This window comes from Sceloporus undulatus, chromosome 5 (genome assembly GCF_019175285.1).
Source record: "Sceloporus undulatus isolate JIND9_A2432 ecotype Alabama chromosome 5, SceUnd_v1.1, whole genome shotgun sequence".
Lineage (NCBI taxonomy): Eukaryota > Metazoa > Chordata > Lepidosauria > Squamata > Phrynosomatidae > Sceloporus > Sceloporus undulatus.
The window spans coordinates 64,829,502-64,853,469 of NC_056526.1; the positions used below are offsets into that span (position 1 = coordinate 64,829,502).

At 39.3% G+C, this 23,968-nt stretch overlaps 1 protein-coding gene across 1 annotated transcript in view; it reads right to left on the bottom strand.

Annotated features, from left to right (window-relative positions):
- Positions 1 to 23,968, bottom strand: part of CNTN1 (contactin 1) — a 219,719-nt gene that overhangs the window by 140,709 nt on the left and 55,042 nt on the right. Inside the window, exon 2 of the mRNA XM_042469611.1 lies at positions 8,593 to 8,645. The gene's annotated coding sequence lies outside the window, so the exon portion shown is untranslated. The remainder of the gene's footprint in view (positions 1 to 8,592; positions 8,646 to 23,968) is intronic.

The window sequence follows — 23,968 nt, forward strand, 5'->3', positions numbered from 1 at the left end:
ATACTCAAGTCCTTTTAAATACAATGGCACAATAAAATTGTGTCCTTTATATAAATGGCAAAATCAAGATTTGCTTATTGGAATGAATATACAGTGGTGCCTCGGGTTACGAAATTAATTCGTAACGCGGCCGCTTTCGTAACCCGAAAAGCCTTCGTAAGCCGAATTGCCATAGGCACTAATGGGGAAAAGCCACGATTCCGTGCGAAAAAGCCGAAAAAAGCACCAAAAGTTTTTTCGTAACCCGAAAAAACATTCGTAACCCGGAACAATGATTCCCTATGGGATTTTTTCGTATCCCGAAAATTTCGTAACCTGGGTATTTCGTATCCCGAGGTACCACTGTATATATATGAATGAAAATATTTTCAAGCCATGGATGATTGAATCTGTGGATAAAGAATCTGTAGATACAGAGGGCCAACTGTAGTATATGATAAGGAGATTAAGGAGAAGATAATGGAAGTAGAGTCACTTTCTCCTTCTGTCTGAGAAGCACTCATATCAAATATAGAATCACAGAATTCTAGTTAGTAGGGACCACAAGGGACATTCAGTCCAGCTCCCTGCCATGCATGAATACAGAAACAAAACACTCCTGGCAGATGGCCATCCAATTTCTGATTGATAACCTGCAAAGGAGGAGACTCCACAATATTCCAAGGCAGCATATTTCACTGTCAACCAGTTCTTACCATCAGGAAGTTCTTCCTCATGTTTAGGTGGAATCTCTTTTCCTTTAGTTTGAATCCACTGTACCATGTCCTAGTAGTCTCTTGAACAGAAGAAAACAAGCTTCCCCATCTGCAATATGACATCCCTTCAAATATTTTAACATGGCTATTGTGTCACCTCTTAATCTTCTCTTTCTCAGGAGAAAAATACTCAGCTCCCTAGGCCACTTCTCAGAGGGCATGGTTTCCAAACTTTCACCATTTTGATTGCCCTTCTGTGGCTGCACTCCAGCTTGTCAATATCCCTCTTGAATAGTGGTGCTGGACACAGTATTCCAGGTGAGGTTTAACTAAACCGATTTATTTTGAAGTATCAGACTAATAAAGAGTTCTCATAATATATATTATAAACAACCCTTCAGTGTTCTAATGAATAGGTCTGAATGTAAGCAGTACATGGGGCAGACCATATGCTCCTTCTCCCGAGGCACAACCAGTGAAGAGACAGTTTGCCACAAAGAGGTTTGCCCCTCACTTCAGTGCTTCTGCTTCATGGTCCTCATGAAGAGAACGAAGTGACAGGACCAAGGGAGCCATGTGCCCCCCACCTGTGGGCTGTTCTACTTGTGAGTAGAACATATGTTTCAGTGAGGTGGGCAGCACCCTTTTGGCCCCACCCCAGAAATCCTGCTCAGAAATCCATCTGGAAGTCCCACCCCTCCACCCACACCAAGTGACACCCTGGGGAGTGGGGTGATGCCACTACTTGCCTGTTGATAAGGCAAGAAAGAAGAAGAGCATGCTCTTAAGTCAGACAACATCTGATAGCCTGAAAGCTACATAATGTCTACCGTGGGAATGAATATTGTCGTCTTCTGTTCCCATCTGTGTCTAAAGTGGACTGTAACGCTTGAACTCAGTAGGATGGGTCCCAACTTCAAATTTCACAGTTAATGTTCTACTTCAGTCATTACTGCATAGCTCTGCATATGTCGGAGTCCCTAGGATAAAAAATGTTCTAAAAATCCAGTGTGGAACTTACATTTCTTTGCAGTTTAACACCAGTATAATTCTTATTTAGTCAATACCATTTGATTTTGACCACAAACTAAAGTCAGTCCATGTTTGGTTTAACTTACAGGGAGCTTAACAGCTTCAAAGGCACTAATATCAGGATGTAAATGAATCAGCTATTGCAATGTGATCTTAATAGCTGCAAATTATCTGCATTTATTTAATGGATTGGGAAATCAAATAAGAAGCAGAAGAAAAACATAGTAAAGTGCTAAAAGAAGCCCTGCGAAAGAAAAACCAAATACTTCTAATAACAGAAAACATCAAATTGAGATTATTCCCATGAAGTAACTGCAATATCTGTTTTTAGATCATGAGGGGGAAATGCAATACAGGCAGAGGTATTTTTCACAACCGAAACCAATTGTGGGCCATTACACCAAAATCAGTTTTTTTTATTTAAAAAAACAGCTGAAATTGAGAAGTGCCTTGAAGCCTACTTTGGGAGTTTTCAAATGGTTGGAAAGGGATTGAGAGCTTCTCTACTCCTTCAGGCATCCAGGAATGGAGACTCTCTATGGGCATCCATATCTCTCTCTCCCTCTTTCCCTCTTTCCCTCTTTCTCTCCCTCTCTCTCTCTCTCTTTCACACACACACTTATTTTTATTAAGATGTAGGAACTCATCCAAAACAAAGGAGAAGTCTGCAGAGATGGGTCTTGAAGGCCACATGGGGACCTTAGGTCATATTTTGCTCACATCTTTTAAAAATCAATGTTTTAAAAACCTTTCAGGTATTTCCTTTTGTTGGAATTCTATGACTCAGGAATAAGATGTAAGACAATGACTTCATGGCACACTACATATGTTATCCTCTCCACTGCACAAACCCCAAAAGAAATCTTCTCAGGGAGAGTTTTGAACCCAGATTAACTGACATTTGCTAAGAAGATTTTTTTGCTTTCACACATCAGTGCTGACAACTGTAAAGATCTGAAAGTCCTGTATCACCTTGCCCAGCCCTTTGAAAATTTAGGACAAGGGTCATAATTTCCATCTCTGGATCATATTCCCACAAGTGTATAAATATGCTGTACACCTGCAAAATACCTGAGGCTTTAATACAGTGGGTCCATGGTATCTGCTGAGGTTTAGTTCCAAGACACCCCATGGATACCAAAATATGTGGATGCTCAAGTCCCATTAAAAACAATGGGATAGTAAAATGGTGCCCCTTATGTAAAGTGTAAAATCAAGAGTTGCTTTTTGGTGTGTGTGTGTGTGTGTGTGTGTGTGTGTGTGTGTATAATTTTTCCAGCCATGGATGCTTGAATCCATGGATTAAAAAATCCATGGATATGGAGGGCTAACTGTATCACTTTTCTGCATCTAAAAATGTGGGTTCATATCCATGAAAGCTCATGATACAATAAAAACCAGTTAGTCTTAAAAGTACTGCCACATTTTTTTCTCCCCTTCACTTTCCCCTTTTTATTCAGGAACTTTTAACAACCTCACTAGGTATAGACCTGAAGGACTTCCATGAAATTTCTTTTAACCTTCATTGGTGCATATATGATGTATTTAAGAGAGTACTTGGTCAATTGTAAAGGTTTGGATGGAATAAAGGAGTTAAGGTGGAATATAGGAGTTAAGTTCTGTTATGCATGATGCCACTATCTCTATTAGAAGAACAATATGTCTCTAGAAAGCTTTGGACAGAAAATCTGTAATTCTCAGGCAGGGGTAAATGAGCTGCCAAACACTTATCCTAGAGGCACTACAACTGTCAGCTGCCTCAATAACATTTATATTTATCTAGTACTTTCCTCAGGAAACCAATTTGTACATTTGAAAATGATGGCACATCTGTTACTCTTAGTGCACTGTCTAGGATGTTACAAGACACAGACATACACCAAATGGTAAGACAATATTAACAAGACCCAGCTAATAATTCTAACTACTAAAGCAGATGTATGGAAAGCAATGGAAGCAGAGACATGGATGTCAAAAATTGTATGGGAAAGGAAGCTGGTTGAGCAGACCTGGCTGGATTTATCAGGAAAGAATGGCAGCCGGCAAATGAATCTGTGGGAATGGGGATGGAGAAGAGATAAAAGAAAGAAAGTGGACAGTAAAGGAGAGAATGGTGGCATGTCTCTGACAAGCCAACAAACTCACCAGGAAAGAGCTACTAAATAGTGGCTTATAATAATACCTACCTTTATCACATAGCTTGCAAATGATAACTCAATGTGTTTGCAGCAACAGAAATGGAGAAAAAGGATGAAGGATTCTCTAAAACTCTTCTTATGGAAAAAAAATGGCTTTTTTAAAAAAGCCTTAACTCCTACTGACTAACCGAAGGGTGCTTATATGCCCAGTGTCTGAATTGAATAATTTAACTGAAATCCTGTCTCCAAGCTCATCAGAATCTCAGATGGAATTATTAAATGACTTCAAAGTGTCAATTTGAAAACTGTCTGATCTATTCTTTTCCCTCCTGGTTTAAGCAGGAAAGTAAAAAATGGAAAAGGCTAATGAAAACACCTGGTGGCTCTTTGAATGCTGGCACCTGCAGCATCAGTACAATTTTGTAAGCAAAATATTCAGGTCAAATGATTAAGTCTAGAGAACAATAGATATCCCCAAAAGAATAATAACAATAATAGATATCCCCTAAAACATTACATTAAACATTTCATTAAACATTTCAACCATTATTTCTAATCTTTAGATTCCCATTATTCGTAGAGAAAATAATCTCAAGTTTCCAGTGCTTTTTGCTCAGAAGGAATTTATTCCCAGTTGCACCACAGTGTTGTTTAATGGAAATTATGCTGTTAAATTAATGTTTAGCTTAGTTTTAACAAACTGAATTCTCACAGTCATTTGGGCCCAAACAGATAGGCCAAAACAAAGCTGTTTCAAGTCACTTTGGAGGTATGCTGTTTAAATGACACATGCATTTTAGGAGGCCAGAAGATGCGCCAAAGCTGCACTCCAGTCCTTAGGACTGGAGCGTGGCTTTGGCGTGGCTTACAGTCTCTTAGGACGCATGCAGCATTTAAACAGCATACCTCCAAAGTGAACCAAAGCAGCTTGATTCTGGCTTATCTGTTCGGACCCATTTGTCTCCAAGTTAATTTCCAGTTCCTTTGAATCTCAGTTTAACTTACTTCCCTGTTTACATCCAAATGCAGACAAACATAAACAGAGCAAAACACTGGGATGGAGAATTTGAGTGTTTCTATCAATCAAAATGTACAAATCATTGGGAAGGTCAGAAGAAAATTCATAGACTTAAATCTCTTCACATGCAAGAGAAAATCTATTTCATTCACCCCAGAAACCATATGCAGAGTACAGGTGAGTTTGTGTTGAATTTCCTAAAGTTTCCAAGTTCAAAGAGAAGCCAATAAAATGGAAAACAGATGGCAATCTCTGGTGAAATGAGATTAGATTATAAAGTGCTATTTTATCCAACATCATATTTCTAATATTGCTTCTTTTTCCAAGTCTTTCAGAAAAAGAATATAGACAGCAATGGAAAATTGAAAATTAGGACATATCAGACTAGGTCCTTCTCTATGGAGATTTAATTGGAAATCATAGGGTACATCCACTCAGCATAATAATATCAGTTTCCTACAATGTTAAAAGTTGTGTCTTTGTCCTATGGAATCATGGAATTTGTATTTTGGTGAGGAGTTTAGAATTCTCTGCTAAACAGCCCTAGTGAATTCTGTTTAGCTACAGTTGCCAAGGTATCCTGAGAAGAGGATTAAATAAAAAGATATATATCCAGGGAGCTGTAGTTCAGGGAAGAGTTCCTTAGAGTTGTCTAGCAGAGAATTCTAAGTAACTAAGCAAACTATAAATGTCAGGGTTCCACAAGATGAAACCACAGGATAAAGTGGCATCAAATAGCTATATTTGTGCAGTGTGACTATACCCATAGGGGGTAACTCTAGACTCTTACATTCTTGTATTATCCTACATTTGTATCTTTAACACAGGAACAATAAATAATACATATCAGATCCAAAGAATGCTATTGAAAAATGAAATAATATGATTGTATATAAATAGTAAATACAAAGCAAATTTCATTTCCAGAATACATTAAATAGCTCAAAAAATATATTTTTAAAGAAGAACATAATAAGGGGATCAAAATATATTTTACTTTTACATCACAAGCAGATACAGTGTGTCCGCGTTATATGCGGGCGCGTTTTACGCATACTTGAGTATACGCGCTCAAGCCGTGGGGAGTGCACGGGGCAATGCATCCCATTCAAATTAATGGGGCGCGTGCCCGTGGCACCCCGCATGCTCCCGCACCACTGTGCGGAATTTGCCTTATGCGGGAGGGTCCAGAACAGATCCCCCGTGTAAGGCAAGGGCCCACTGTAATCACTAATATATCGAAACAACTATATATTAGAAAAGGAAAAGGAAATTATTTCCAAACTTATCATGGCTCTCTTTCTCTCTCTCTCTCTCTCTCTCTCTCTCTCTCCAGAAACAGTAACTGATTCCTCATATTGGTAGTGGCCTGAAGTGTGCTCAATATAGATGTCTCAGGACCATCTGATTATATCTGATACCATTTGCATCCACACGATCCTTTGTGCAGTGCTTTCCCATCCCACAGATTCTCCACACAGGCTTATTTGCTGGGTCCTAGGAACCCAGGGCTCCAACAAGTAACGTGTTGACAGAGACCTCATACTCCCTTTGTCTCAGTACAGCAGCCAGAGAGGCATATTTCTGGAGTTTATGTTTTCTGCGTCCCTCATGGTTGGTTTCCTGTTCTCAAAACTACACAACAGCCATTACCATTGAAGCAGGTTATCACACGATATAACAGATAGGTTTCCCTTGGCATACACAAAGCCTGAACAATCCTTATATTGTTGCTGTTGAAAGAGTCTTAGGCGGGATACAGACGGGCAAAAAGGGGTGTGTTCATGACGTCATGAAGGTATAGCCTTCAGACGGCCCTTACCTGAATGCCGCCATGAACACGCCGCCCGCACGCCCCAAGCGGGAAGAAGCGACACTGGCAATGTGCAAGCGGACAAGGATGCCAACACCAGCTGATCACCAGCTGGCAGGAGACCACCTTTGTTCTTGGGCAGAGCGGGGGATAAAGTTTAAAGGGGCTTGGGTGCTTTAAATGTGCACATATGCTTTCTGCCGCCGGTGCTGAGCGCCGCAGCTGCGCATCCGCCAGCCGACAAAAGAAAAAAAAGCCCCATTTTTGGCCGCCCGTGCGGAAGCTGCCTCTCTCTTTGCAGCGTCCTCCGAGGCGGCGGTTTGGAAACTCCGGGTCTGAAACGGCCCCAGGTGAGGCGTCTTCACTGCCCCCCGTGTGGAAGCCCCAACACCTGAAGCACACCCCCGGGGAGGGCGGTCTGGAGGCTCCGTATTCAGCAGAATACACCTCCAAGATGTCTTCTCCTGCCCGTCTGTATCCCGCCAAAGTTCCATATGCAAGAAGAAAACCATCAGGTGAGAAATATTTGCAGACGTGATGAGATTGGGCTGCATTCAAAATGAATTAAAGTAATTCTAACAAGTCTATGGATCCAACCAGCCTCTCAAAGAGAATTATTGATGCTGTGGGAATCAACAAGAAGAGCAGAACCAAAGATTTCCTCTACATCATAAATATTAAAGAAATGTTCTCTTCTCATGAAACTTGTAAGACTGAATACAATTTTCCTTTAAAAATCAGTCTCCTAAATGGATTCAAGTATGCATTATAAAATATTTGCTAAAGAGCCAGGTTTCATGGGCAGTGATGGAATATTGTAGTCCTTTCCTGAATGAACGTTCCATTCTCCTATTGATCAAAGACAGCCTTTCATATAGAAGTGTTTCCTTAGAACGTAAGCCCATCGTTTATGGTCTAGGAGAGCAGTGAAGTGGACAAATGGACTTGATAGTTGATAGTATTGACACTATGGCTTTCTTCAGACAAAGTGCTAAACTATGGTTCAGTGTTAAAGCCCTGTGTGTTCCCTTCCTTTTTACAACTTTGGCATGGTTGTAAGATGGAGACTGGAAGATATGAGTTCTGTTTTAAATTTATCATAGTTCATAGACATTTCCAAACCCAAACAAACTGTGGTAGCCTTAACTTCTGTTGACTCAAGCAAACCAACTTTAACCCTTAGTTTATAAAACTGAATCATATACCTGAACCAATGAACTGACAACATATGTGGCCTATTCAAGCATCATGTAATATTATTTCAGAGCTGGTAAGTGCTTTTGTCGCTCCCCTCCTTCTCTCTCTGCACTTATATTCTACCCCACCCTCCATCCTCTATTGCATCTATATGTTCATGAAAAATTAGAAGGATTGGAAAAATAAGGTTTTTGCCCGGCACTGGAATGGAATGATTTCAAGGTAGACATGAGGCATGTCTATTTTTAAAACAATTCATGAAGGTTTTATTTTGTATTCATTCTATTAGACTGGTGAAGGGCCCATTTACACTGTTCTTTTATACCCAAGTATTGAAAGCAGACAATGATGAGGATGAGGATGACAGCATAACCATTATTTCTCTATCTATCAAGCTGCTCTACGGGAAGGTTTCTAGAAGAGAAGTAAGCAGAGAACAAACTAACCCAAAGTTTTTCCAGGTAGACAGCTTACCACCAACTGGAAAAGAACCTGGTTACTGCTATGTCTTGATATTCCTCTGTGTGTGTGTGTGTGTGTGTGTGTGTGTGTGTGTGTGTGTCATTTTTTAAAAACAGTTTTTGATGTTACTCGGACATTAGTTTAACAGCAGGAAGAGGACAGCAGCATAAGAAATTAATAAATTCTCTGTAACAGTAAGAAGAGAAGATTTAAGAGCTTAATACAATCCCAACTCACCAAATGGTCCTTAAATGCTGGAGCCTGACAATGTTTCTGTCTGTTGGAGTTATCTGGAAACAGAAAGAAAATTACCAGAAGTCAGAAATTATCATTTCTGTGTATTCCTCCCTACCAGTGCCACTATCAATATCTCAGATGTTCTCTCTCCTGTGCTCTTCTGTGTCTTGATTTGCAGATGATAACAAGTCATTCTGACTACAGACTCTCTTTTTTCACTGTTCCATCTCTCACTGATCCCTTATCACCACTGGACAAGGCTTTACTTTGGATCATTTGCTGCCTAACTTGAAATGAAGTGCCCTTCTGACAGAATTAATACTTCTAGCTCCAGTTCCTTGTCCTCTTTTCCCTCACAGAGAAACACAAACACACAGTTTTTAAACATGGAGACAGATTGTTAGGTCTGCATAAATTAAAGCACAGTGTGTCTACTGAAGAAAAATCAAAATTAATGGTGACTTTGTGTGCCCTTACACATCTCCTAGCCAACCACTGAGTAGAGTGATTATTCACTAATTGAAAAGGCAGGGGAAAGACCTGCCATAATACCTAGGAGTTACATGGTGTGAAAAGAGACTAATGTAGACAGAAGCATCCTACTCATTATCAGTATGGGAATCAATTGTTCAAATAAGTTCCTAAATTAGATCACTCTGAATATACTCCCCATTGGTCTCTGTTTGTCTTGTGTGTGTGTGATTGAAAAAGATTGCTTACCAGTGTGATTTTTAAAGGGAAAATAAGCATTTCTTTTATCTCCCTTTTAAAAGTATGTCAGATATAGGAAACTATAAACATGGGCTACATTTGTTCCTGAAATGGTAGAGGTACCATGTTCTTATTTATCATCTTTACTGTTTTCATCCTTAAAAACAATAAGCCCAAAATATGACAATTAAGTCATTAGTTACTTGTACACATGCAAATTACTTTGGTAGTCTCACTATGCCACAACCTATTTTTTCCTACATATCATCCAAAATCTACAAATATTATGTAGAGGTTATTTTTATATAGATTCAACTAAACAAAATCCTCATAGGCATATAATCCAAACAAAGTAAAGCAGCTCACAGTAAGTGACATAAAATTCACAGTCATATATTATTTTATATAACTGTATGTATTATTTCAAGATGATAAATGACGCCATCCGACTTACCAGGCCGGCACTTTGCTGGGGAAGAAGGCACCCTAGTCTCCGCAATTGCAGAGGCCTGTCTCGCCCCAGCAGCCTTTGGGCCGGCAAGAAGGCCCACCATTGGCTGCTGGGGTGGAAAGGGCAGCTCTTTTGCACCGGGTGCTGGGACTACATGTCCCAGCTTGCATTGCAAGAGGAAAGAGGCCATGATTGGCTGGCTCAGACCCCCGAGTGCAGCCTATTGGTGGTAGGGGCCTGGGAGGCACTGCCTCCTCTCTTTCCAGGCCCCCTATTGGTGGACAGGCATATTTAAGGCTGCGCCGCGCGCCATCCAGCACCATTTTAGCTCAGCTCTCCCACCCTCCCTCCCTTGGCTAGGGTGTTTTTGTCACAACTTTGTTTTAGGATGACAGCATAGGTCCTGGATCTGGTGGGCATGGTTTCCAGGGCTCCATAGCACTGGATCAGGAGTCCATTGGATTTGGGAGTGCTGAGGGCAGGTGGTGTGGCCATTGCGGGTGCCACATCAAGTGAACATCTCCCAGTAACTAGGGGCTTATTGGAATATGCGACTGACCAGTTGCATATATGTGAGAGGGCATTTCCGCTGCCCCTGTGTCATCCTGATGCTTGGTCATGACCAAGCAACCTTACATCAATCAAATGGGGTGTTGATTGATGTTTCCAGATCCAGACCTTATGCTTTGGGCCAACCCTACCCTTTGTGCTGCTTGTTAATAAAGTTGTGGCCTTTTCCTCCAGTTCTGTGTTGCTGTCTATTGGGCAGCTTCCTTCCCACAGCAATAAGTATCCTTCATGAGACATAAAACTGGACAGTTGTAGAAAAACAGGTATTACGCAGTGCACAAGAAAACATACCAGAAAGATACATAAGAATATAGACACGCCAGAATAAGCCCATCCTCAGGATTTTTAGATTCTATAAATTTTATGTTGATCTGAATTCTTTTTTCTTTCTAATGTCCAATAATGTACATTTGAAGTGCTTTGTTGAAACTAGTTTTCTAACTCCTGCAAATCTGATATTATCTAAACTTCAAATCTTTGATTACAATTTTATATAATAGTGCAATTATTTGAAGCATCAGTTATGATGTCATCCTTGCTTGACAATAATTTCTACATGATTGTTTTCTATAATTTGCCTAATCCATTTTCCCCTTAATATGTTTGTGAGGCCATTATAAGAAACTATGATAAATTCTCTTTTACAGAGAGCACATAACTGGGAGTGGGGAAGAGTTAGTCATTGCAACCCCCTTATTTACCAAGCCAACAAGCCCATCAGAGAAGAATGTATGTTGATTTGTAATCATGCCATTTAAATTCTGAATGCCCCAAAATAGATTAGCTTTATGAGTTGTTTGAACAATTAACTATTTTTATTAAATCCTATTTTTGCTATAGTATGAAATATTATGTAACCGTTTCAAAATACTATGAGAACATCATCAATTTTGCAAAATTGTTCAAAAGTCTTAATTGCACATACATTTCTAATAATCTTTGCCTTCTGGAGCAACTCAGAGAAGAAAAAAAGATAAATACAAAACTAGGAACAGTGATTCTGTGCACTACAACTGTCAAAATGTCCCAGCTCTCATGTCCAGAGAGAAACAGGAGATAGAATACTTTGAATGATCAGAGTAGGACAGACTAAAAATAGCATCATGAGAGGGGTGAGTGGCCCTAAAGTTCAATAACCTCCAAGCACCCACACCCACCCCACATTTGTATTCCTACTATCATAGCTGCAAGAAGGATTTGGAAGAATTCAAGCTCATCTCTAGTTTTGACTCATATATACATGGAAACCTCACACTTTCAGGCATAGAAGCAGAGCATAATAAAAGGAAACAAGCCAATAGTATCCTGCATATGGGTAAACCAGGGAAATAAACTCTTTTGGACAGCTTGATAGCAAAACTAATGTAAATCATTTGATGACCATAAGTCAGAATTCAGACTCTTCAAAAGTGACTTCAGGCATAATGGCAATTTAGACATTGTCTAAAGGCTATGCTTGGCAGCATCAGAGACACTCAGATCCTTTAAGTTCCTGCATCATTTTCAGCAGATGTACAGATTTTTCAATTACCATGCCACACCTTCCAACTGTCCTGATTCAGTGGGTACAGTCTGATTAATCATCGGTCATCCCACTTTTCAGCTGCTTTTAAAACATCCCAGTTTCTCTCTTCTCTTGCCACTTTCCTCATTTGTCTTCGGCTTATGGTATTTCAGTTGCTGTGAACTGAGTTTAAAAAATTGCAAAAGTGACCTGTACTCAATTAACACAGCCAAGGCAAAACCAAACTGCTGCAGCCTCTTCTAGCTTCTGCGTTCTTCTTCATTATAATCTTTGTGAACGTTGTTGAAGTAAACACTATACTGTGTCAAGATATTAAGGGAAATTATTAGAAGATGTTTTATAGATAGTTATCTGACACCAAGGATCAAATGCTGGAGATGATTTCAGCAAGGCTTTCAACAAGATCCCCAATGATATTCTGGGAAACAAGCTGGTAAAAGGTGAACTAGACAGTGCTACTGTTATGTAGATTTGTAATTGGCTGCTCACTGAAGAGAAGTGACCAGTGGGACGCCACAGGGTTCTTTCCTGGGCCCAGTGCTATTCAACATCTTTATCAATGATTTTGATGAACAAATAAAGGGCATGCTTATCAAATTTGCAGATGACACCAAATTTGGAGGAGTAGCTAATACCCCAGAGGACAGTATCAAAATTCAAAAATACCTTAATAGATTAGAAAGCTGGGTCAAAACCAACAAAATGAATTTCACCAGGGAGAAATTAAAGGTACTGCACTTAGGCAGAAAAAATTAAATCCACAGATAAAGGACACCTGTCTTAACAAAACTACATATGAAAGGGATCTAGGAGACCTACTAGACCACAAGTTGAACATGAGTCAAATGCAATTCTAGGTTGTATCAATAGAAGTATAGTGTCTAGATCAAGGGAAGAACTAGCACTACTCTATTCTGCTTTGGTTGGGCCTCACCTGGAATACTGTGTCCAGTTCTGGGCACCACAGTTCAAAAAGGATGTGTACAAGCTGGAGCATATTCAGAGGTAAGTGACCAAAATGGTGAAAGGTCAGGAAACCATGCCCTATGATGTGCAACATAGGAAGATGGGTTTGTTAAACCTGAAGAGGAGAAGGTTAAAACATGATATGATAGCCCTATTTAAGTATTTGAAGGAGTGTCATATTGAAGATGGAGCAAGTTTGTTTTCTGCTGCTCCAGTGAATAGGTCATGAAACAATGGATGCAAGCTACAAGAAAAGAGATTTCACCTCAACATTAGGAGGAACTTCCTGACAGTAAGAGCTGTTTGACAGTGAAACACGCTCCCTCTGAGTGTGGTGGAGTCTCCTTCTTTGGAGGTATTTTAAAAGACTGGATGGCCATCTGTCACAGGTATTTGGACTCTGTCTTCCTGAATGGCAGAGGGTTGGACTTGATGGCCCTTGAGGTATTTTCCAACTCTCTGATTCTATTATCCTATGAAATGTTCAGAAGAGCTGGGAACTTTTTTCCATATGTGTGGGCATGTATAAAAGCAGAGAAATATTAAAAGTTAATATACAACAAGACAAAGATATACAAAGTAACAAAGACTAAAGATATACAACTGAGCACCAAAGTTAGAAACATCCAAACTATTGTATTCCCAATCACTATGCATGGATGTGAGAGCTGGACTGTGAAAGAAGTAGATAAAAAGAAAATCAACTCATTTGACATGTGGTGTTGGAGAAGAGTGCTAAAGATACCGTGGACAGCCAGAAAGACACACAAATGAGTGAATCAAGCCATAAATACCCCTGGAGGCCAAGATGATTAAATTGAGGCTGTTGTACTTTGGCCACAACATGAGAAGGCATGACTCATTGGAAAAGACAATAATGCTGGGAAAGGCAGAAGGTAGAAGAAAGAGAGGTAGACTGCACTCCAGATGGCTAGACTCATTTAGGGAGGAAACAGGCATGAGTCTGCAAGAAATGAGCAGAGCACTGGAGGACAGGGAGACTTGGAGATGTTTCATCCACAGAGTAGCCATGAGTTAAAGGTGACTCCAGGGTTGTTAACAACAGTAAGAAATGTTAGGTTATAATTTAATATCAGAATTAAATATCAGAATTATATGGTAAAATTTTATTCTACCATAATAAAATATGGCAGAATATCATTTTATATGTTAACTGCATCCACAGAAATCTCTGTTGCTTGGCCACATGTATGACTGTTGGCAATTATGTAATACTGGAAGGTATGCTATGCCAGAAGAGGACTTGTTAACAGGTTAAATTAGTTGTGACTCAAATGGAACCCCGAACTTGCAAGGCCTCTGGACACTTCTCATCAGACCTGTATTCTTATAAATATCAAAAAGTCCTCCTTGGACCTAAGATTGCAACTAATTCAACCAGAAGATCATTTTGCATGCATTGTAGTGGCCACAACAGGATGCTATGATGGCCCTCAACCTTCACTACAGTACTTTGTTCCTACTGGGACTTGAATGAGACCATCTTCAATATTTTAAAAAATGATATTGTGCTATGTTGGGTATTACTTTAACTCCAGGCTAATGCTATAAACCTCCATGAGCACATACAAATAAGTAGTTAGTGCTGCCTTCTAAAAGCATACATATTTGGATTTTTGTGTGTATGTGTGTTTAAGAAACTGCATCAAAATAATGGCATACAATATTCATTACGAGGAAACAGTAACTAGGTACTGTCCTACAGTAGATATTATATACATCAGTAGATCTTATGGCAAAACAAGATTTTAAATTAAAATACTAGACCCTTTATTTAAAACCCCAAAGGATTCTCAAGAAAGGCGAAAGGTTAAGTAATGCCTATAAATTATAGTGTCATCATGTATTTTCTCTAAATGCCTCCTTTGAACATTTTTTATGAGTATCTGATGTACAGGAAGTGAGAAATTATATCTAAGTGCTGCTTTGGCAGAAGCAATTTCTTTCAAGTCATGACTATATATTAAATCTTCATTAAGTCAGTCTACTGCTTATGTTACTGCTAAGCATTTAACCTAGATCTAGTATCATAGTGTTAGTGCACTAAAGTATTTTCCACTAGCAATCCAAACAAAGTAAAATATTCCTTCCCTGGAATTAAAATTATTCTTATGCGGAATGTGAATGTTACTGTTGGATTATATGGCAGAGATGGGATTTGAGCCTTGTTCTCCAGAAACCTTGTCCAATGCTCAAACCATGCTAGCTCTTATATATAGCTTACATCAGAAAAATCACACGGTTAAAACTTAACCACAAGACAAGGGAACAATTGGCTTGATACCCTGATATTTAATGTCCCAAATTATATACAAGCTGCTACACTTCTATTTTACTTTTACAGTTACCTTTTGCATTTATAAAAGAAACTATTAAGAATGTACAGGATCATTACCAACCTGAATTGTGTGGTGGCTCACTAACTATGTTGACATTCACTATGTTGATGAGGGAGCAAACTTGTTTTCTGCTGCTCCAGAGACTAGGACCTGGAGCAATGGATGCAAGCTCCAGGAAAAGAGATTCCACCTCAACATTAGGAGGAACTTCCTGACAGTAAGGGCTGTTCGACAGTGGAACAAACTCCCTTGGAGTGTAGTGGAGTCTCCTTCCTTAGAGTTCTTTAAACAGAGGCTAGATGGCCATCTGTTGGGGATGCTTTGATTTAGATTTCCTGCATGGCACAATGGGGTTGGACTGGATGGCCCTTGTGGTCTCTTCCAACTCGATGATTCTATGATTCTATGTTGAAATGTTGACAGCTTTTAAAACTAAAGATGCCAGATACAGTCAGGCACACATAAAATTGCATATATCCATATAAATTATGAATACATGAGGCATATAAATTCCTTTTGATAACTCTTCCATTCTTAAATAGTAGAATGAATGCAGTACAGTCAGCCTTTAGTATTTATTGAGGTTTGGTTCAGGGCCCCCAGTGGATACCAAAAATCTGTGGATACTAAAGCCCCATTAAATGCAGTGGCACAGTAAGATGGTGTTTCTTGTATAAAATGGTAAAATGAAGGTTTGCTTTTTGGCATTTAGATATTTTTAAAATATTTTCAAACTCTGGATGCTTGATTCCATGGATGAAAAATCCGTGCCTATGGAGGACTGACTGTACTATTGCAGTACTGATTCCCATGAAAAAGACATTAAAGGTACACAAACAATGCATAAATCCATAGTTCCGGCAGTGCACATAATCCATTGTTGTTTGAAGGTATTTAAATGTGTTTATTTATTTATTAAATAATACACCTTTCTCTCCATATATGACAGAACGTAGCTTACAAAATGAATTTAATCTTTTAAGTCCCTTAGGACCTTCCAATAGATGAGCAGATGTTATTGCAGTGTGCCCAGTTACGCGGGCGCATTTTATGTGGCTTCCAGCATATGCTGGAAGTCGTGCCGGAAGGGAGTCGCGCATTGGAATAAAACAATGGGATATGTGTTTTAAAAAAAAGCAACATGGGATATACAGTAAATGAAATAAAACATGTATGTGAGAGTCAGGGTGACTCAGCAGAAGCCAATTGGGAACCACACAGGTGTAAATGGTAATACAATTAACAAGTCCTAACTGCCAAGGACAGAAATGTAAAGTGAATAATTGAACACACCTGACAATTGTTAAGTGGTCAAGGCTGAGATGATGAAATCACTAATTGTGGGATGAACCAAGAGAACCAATGAGAATGGTGTACACGCCTACTGGGTGGAAACAGACAACAGTGGGAGGTATCTTGCATTGACTATAATAATGACTATGAATCCCAATGTATTTTGTGGGTTGTAGAGTGAGGAGTGTTGGAGTTGTGTTGGATATTTTTGGAGCTGTATATAGTAGAATAAAGTAGATCTTTTATATAAGACTACTGAGTTGTCTGGTGTCTTGGGTGAAGCTACAAGAACCAGCTGGATCCTGAAGAAGGGTGAAGACTTCTGTGGAAGCAAGAGCGAGAAGGCTTGGAGAGTTTGTCAGGGTCTTCAGCCTATTCTCTGTAACTCTGCTAAGCTTTAACCACTGGCCAAAACTGGTCAGCGCGGTGCACAACAAGGTGGTGAGTTCGAGCCAGAGGTGAAGAGCTACAACTCCCATCATCCCTGACAACACGCTCCCATGGCATGCACCTCACACACCACTGCGGCACCACCGCGGGCACGAGCCCCATTCATTTGAATGGGGCTTGAGAACCCACGTTTTTTCCCTAACGCGGGGGGCCCAGTAACGGATCCACCATGTAAGGGAAGGGATAACTGTACACAGTAACACTTCACAGGAAAGTGACTGTGTGGGATGCACCATCTCCTTAGCACCCATGAATTGTCCTACAACAGTGCGCCCGCCTTATACACAGACGCGCTATACACAGCTTTGAGCTTATGCACTCAAGCCATGGGGAGCACACGGGGTGCAAGGGGCAGCACGTCCCATTCAGATGAATGGGACGTGCGCCCGTGGCTCCCCACGTACTCCCATACCGCCGTGCCACTGCGTGCATGAGCCCTATGAATGGGGCTCTAGCATAGGCGGAATTCGCCTTACGCAAGGGGGTCCGGAACGGATCCCCCGCGTGAGTTTCCACTGCATATGTACAATCACCAGTGTTAAGAGATTACATTTTTCTAGCTTTATATTTTCAACACACATTTATAATGAAAGTAAAGGCTGTATCCTTTCTTACTAATGAAGAACAGAACCAAGTAAAATCACCATTTCATGTGTATTAAGAAAGAGCACAAAAGTGTGACAATATGTGCATAAAATGTGCTGAAATGCAGCCTAAATATACTGTAAGAAAGCATATTTCAGGCAACCAAATTCACATTATTCTATGAAGCAAAGCACAATACCACTTGAATCTGTATGTGACATTCTGACACCAACATGCTTAGAATCAAAACTTGTATGATCATTGTGAAGGAATCATCCAGTCAAAAGGAAACGCTTTGGTTTTGATAGAAGACTCAACAGAATTATTGTACACAAAAAGACAATCTAACAATCATGTTTTGCATACTTAGTCTGTTTACAAATAAACAAAATAGACCCATTTTCCCATTAGATTTAGGAAGCAGGTTTTTCAGTTTGCTTAGATGGTTCACAGAAACAAAATTTCAGTCAGACAGTGACTCAGAATGAGTCTTATTCAAAGAGTAATCCAAAGAAAGCCACTGTCATAAGGAAAAAATGTCACAGACCTAATACTGTAGCACAGAACACAAACTATTCTGATTATATTGAGTACTCGTCTTTTTTGATTTTATGTAAAATGGAAGGAAATTAAAATAATGCCTCCTTGGGATGTAAATGTTAAAGGCTAAATGGTGAAGAAGAAGGTTAACCTCACACAGTATGCATGAGAAAGAGAGAAAGGACAAAAACAGCACTTCAGCAAAGCTTCATAGTATACTTTGATTTAATTAAACCTCTTTAAAATACTCTTATTTTCTGTAAGGTTGATCCAGCTTATGTCTCTTTATTGAGGTGGTATAGTAAAGGCCAAGAGAGAGCAAGGAGACATCATATTTGAATAGGAAGTGTCTATCAAAGAATTAAAACAGAATATTCCATTCCCTAGCAGCCAAAAGGGGATTTCATCTTCATGCTGCACACAAGCTCAGGAAAATATGTGTGTACAAATGTTGATAAATAGCACGTCAAACCTGGCCAGAGTCTCTGTCTTCTTTCCAACTAATCATGTTTGTTCCCAAATGCTCATTGGATCATCTTTTAAATAACATGGAATTTTAATCATGTTTATCCCGAAATAAGATTGTTAAACCTTGTGTACTTCCAAATGATTAGAATGAAGAACTACATTCTCAAAAGACTCCACCTGTTGTTATGAAACTACAGCCCAGAACACTCAGGCCAAAAGTACTGGCTTTGGGCCAATCCAGGAGCATGATGCACACTCCCAGATTGGGCCAAAGCTGCGCTGTGATTGCCGAACTAACTAACTGGGCAGATCAAGACAAAACAGGGTAAGAAACTGCACTGTGTCTAATATTAAGCATTTACACAAAATCTGTTTTTGGCACAAAAATCTGTTTGACTAAAGACAGGTAAGCAAAGGCCAACTTGACAGAAGATACTGAACAGAATTTATCAGAAAACCCCAGTGAGATACAGATGTAATTGCAAAAGCAGACAAAGCAAGGGTTGAGTCCTTTGTTGGAGGCGAATATTCACAGAAGACATCAAGATGAGCGATAAACTCCAGCCGATAGGCCAGATACAGCTTATGAATTCTCCACATCCAATCATCCATGCTCTCTTTCAAGTACCTACTCTGTGTTCCCTCCCTCATCTCAATTTGGCTGTTTTACCTCTATTCAGCAGGATGGGAAAGGAAGATTTCAGGAAGGGTAGGTTTAATGATTTTCTAATTCCTGCTGCTTAGGAGCTGAGGCGAGGGGGTGAAATGACATTACTCGGCTCTGTAACCTCTCCACTTCCCCCGCTGTTCAGGTGTTATTTATTTATTTCAGCCACAAGCTGTTTAATAGTCAGAGTTCCTGGATGGTGTACAAATGGATTAAAAACAGAAAAAAGAAAAAAGAAAAAATAGACAAGGATAAAATCAATGTGTGGTAAGGCAAGATAAAACCAAAAGCACATGACCAGTGCCATGGTGTTTGAGGGTTATTTTGGTCTGGTTCTGGACACCTCTAAACAGCCACCTGACTTCCCCTCCCTTACCCTGGCCATTAATCTCACAGGGCTGCACTTGCTGTGCCTATGTGTACATGTGTTAACTGTGGAGGAAGCAGAGTGCATTTAATAATGTATTTGCTAATGTCACACTCCGCCTACTTTTCATTGAAGTTTACTCACACACACACACACACACACACATTCTATGTATCTGTGGCAGCTAAAAATAAGAACAGTATAGCACATAAAACAAAAGTAAAAACCAGCAACAGGGGAAAATATATTAAACCACTAAAATTATTCTTTAAATGCCTGGGAGATAGACACAAGAATGCACAATTATAATGGAAGCACTAGTCCAATATTTCTGGCAAGAGCATTCTAAAAAACGAATGGAGCACCACACCTGAAATGGTACACACTCTCTTTCTCTTTTAGTTATCCATCTCGCTTCATTTGGTGGAAGCATCTGTGTGATGGCCTTAAATGATGACCTTATATATGAGAAGAAATTTTCCTGAACAGCTTTCCTCTAAGCCATTTGAGACTTCTAAAGCTAAACTTGTACTTCGAATCTGGCCCAAAAATGAACTTTCAAAGCATCACCCATAATGTAAATGTGCTGGCCAGACTCAGTTAATAGTTTGGCTATCCTGTTTTGGAAAAACTGAAGGGTTCAAAGTTCTCCAGGTCATGGCAGATATTTGAAAATCTGGACTTTGATATAATGACAACAGAAATCCTAACAACTCTGAAACCAAAGTAAATAACAATTCTTTATAAGATCTTGATACATTTTTTTTTAAAAAAAATCTATTAACAAAGGACAGAAAGTGAATAATTTAAAATATGCTATCTATAATATCAGCATGAAGACACAGACTTGTCTACAAATTAATCATGAAATGTATACAGTGCGCCCTTTCCTTACATGGGGGATCTGTTCTGGACCCGTAAGGAAAAAAACATGTATGCTGGACCCCCATTGGAAGTAATAGGACTCATACCCACGGCGCACCCCATTACTTCTTCCAGCTGTGCCGAGGCTTCTTCCGGCGCAGTCTTCCAAGCATATGCTGGAAGCCACGTATAACGCAAGTGCACTGTACTCTGGTAAATCTGAATGCCCAGGTTCATTCCTTTTTTCTTTGTTTTCATAGGGGAAATGTCATCCACTGAGTATATCCTTCTACATTTTTTCCAGTATAGATGTAAATTCACTTTTACTACAATTCGTATTAATACATGAAATAATCAGAGATCAGTAAACTTCAACACTGAGTCCTTTTCTCCCTTATTATCTTTTAGCTTGAGAAGACTCAATTCTATTTAGTCAGGCTCATTAAGGTAGAGTTCATTCCAATTCCAATTATTTATGTTATATTACTATTATTATTTATTATTATCAATATTTTATACAGCTTCCCCTCTAAAACTGGGACTCAAGCAAGCTATTTCAACTCTAGTTGCTGTCAAAAACAGTCCATCTGGCTGTTTATATCCCACCACCCAAAAAACATAAAGCAATAAAAGTTCTCCCTGAGGAGCAATCCTAATTTTTGTCATTCACAAGACAAAACCTATTTCTTGATTCCAGAACTCCCTTTCCTTTGGGCATTCTAGCCACATATGCCTAAATGTGCCATTTTCCCTACAATTGGACTCACATTTTTTGCCAGTCTTTGTGCAGGATAACAATGCCAACAATGCACTACTTTTAAAATTGTTTCTTCTGTTGAGGCAAATTTTGATTTAAATGTCTGTAAGTTCCAGAAATTTAACTAAAAGGCCACAGGTAATTTTATTTCTAAATCATGCTCCCATGCTAGATGAGATCTTTGAACATGTCCACAAACCAATTTTAAAAGTGAGGATATCAGTTCCTTAATTCCAGGAACAAGATGAACAAGTAACATTTTCCTAGAGAAACCAATGCATTTTTCATTATTCACATATACACTGCTTATTTTCTCAATGCAAGTCTATACAAGGTTATTCCACTGTGTGAGGAAATGCTGGCATACCTCCCTTCCTCACTAAGCCACAATATAAAGCAGCTGCATACTGTCTTTGAATACCATTTTGTTCACACCTCCTTTTCTCCATGTATCTACATGGATAAGGCTTGCTACACAGATAAGGCTTGCATGTGCAAACTATCCAGCTATTCTCTGGCTACTTTTCATGAAAAGCAAACAAGCACTTACCAAATACTATCCTTGAGTACACAGTACTCAACACTCTGAAAGTGCCAAGTATTTTTTATTTTTATTAAATAAAAAACAAACTGGGAGTTGTTGGTTGCACAAGTACTCATTTGCTGCCATCCCCATTGCTCTGATACACTTGAATAAGAGGAGCTGGAGTAACCCACTATCTCCAGGAATCACAGACATCACAGGAGAAATTGAATTTGTACAATTCTGTTACCACATGATTTCACATTACACACACCTGTTCCTAGAAGGTGTTGTTGGCGAGCTGAAGTGTTGGAAATAATCAGCATCATGGAGACCAAGATGCTTTCAAAGCAAGTCCACAATAAAGTTATGCAGAAGTACCAATTAAAAGTTGGGCTCTTTAAAATAATAACTCTAACTGGGAATATTTCCTGGATCCATGTTAAATCCAGTATTATGAAATAGAAAGAATATGACTGAGCTGTGAGTGTGCCCAGAGAAGGCTATCCACTCAAGTGCAGTGACCAGGAAAAGCAGAGTGTTAGTCAGAGAAGCAACCAAGAGCCCAATAGTAACTCGGAAAGTGCTGGAGAGATATGTAGCTGTGATGGGGAAACCATCCAAAGCTGGTCTTTATGGAAAATTGATAAGAAAGCCATTGTTGAAACAAGTCCCTCTGATTTCGACTGAACCAATTTAACCAATTTAAGCTTTCCTGCCTTGCTTCAAAATACAGTGTAGATTATCATATGAAGGAGCAAAGAGGTGTTTGCATGATCAGGGGAAAGATGATCACACCCCTGTGTGCATATACCATTCTTCTCCCACCCGTAAAGAGTAACGGATCCGTCATTTGGTATTAATGGGAATTTCCGATCATCTTTCCCCTGATCACACAAATACCAGAGGTTAAGGTCTGGTAATCTCCTATGTGTGGTGCAAAACCAACAGCATTCATGGCCCTGAGAACACCTTCTCTACAGTGAGGCATGGTGGAGTCCACATCATCTTAACTGCTCAGGACTGAGGGCAAGGTGGATGAAACCTGTTTCATTCTGCAAGGGAATCTGTAGAGATAATTGAAAGTGGGTGTTCACCAATGATCTACTTAGAATCAGAAGTTGCAGTACAATGTGTACAAACTGTGTGGAGAAGAGCATTAAACCTAATTATATTTAATACCATAGGTGGACTCTTAAAATATTTCTTCCCTTTTAAAATATAGTTTTCTGAGGTCACAGCTGTAAATGTGACTTACAACAAAGATGCCTATTACTCCTTTTCATGTCTGCAGTTATCTGTTCCAGATTGCTTCCTATCAAGTGGTTTAATCCAATGGGGTTTCAAACCTGTGTTTGCTCTTCATAAAAGTAGCTTCAGTTATTTGGAGCAGAAAAATTTGGCAGACAGGAAAAAAAAGTTGGCACTCACATACCTACATATGTGCACAAATACACAGCTTTCAATTCACCCCTGCATACAGTTCATTTAACAGCAACAAAAATAAGTGTAGAGTCATAGTTTCATATTAGCATGAAAACTGTTAGCATGCTAGAAAACTGATGCAGATGTCCTTAATTATCAGAATCTTACCACATCTTCACATATTCATAAAAATAAGGTCTGCCAGCTATCAACATATCAATTTTGCTTTGATTTAACCTCTATAGCTGTTTTTATAAGCAAATCTAACAAAAAATGTTTTTCACAGCAAATTCAAAGAATAACTGAAAAATAATTGGAATCCTCAAATTATTCAAAAATGTTGACATTATTGGCATATATACCAGAGTTCACTAATTTAATATTTCTTTTTTAAAAACAATATTCATTTAAATGTAGTTTGGACTAACATGGAAGTAGGAATCTCTTAGAGAAAAGTTCACCCATACACCACAAACAGGTGAGCAGAAGACCTCAGTGGATGCTGTGAGGCCATTTGTTGACCAAGTCTTTTACACTGAAAAATCTTCCTTTAAGGGCAACACTTAACGACAATTTCATACCAGAGGTATATTTCCACTATGTAGTTAAAACAATTTGATGCCACTTTGTCATGTCTCCAACTTATAGAATCCTGTGGTGTCTCCGCACATTAAACAACGTGTCACATCATGTCTTTCAGTGATCTCATCATGGATGCTACATTTGCGTCTAAAACTTAACATGGCTAAGACTACTAATCTATCTCCCGAAACCTACTTTATAACATACATGCTCCATTACGGTTAATAATGTTTCCATTTATCCTGTGAAGGAAGCATGTAGCCTTGGCTTTA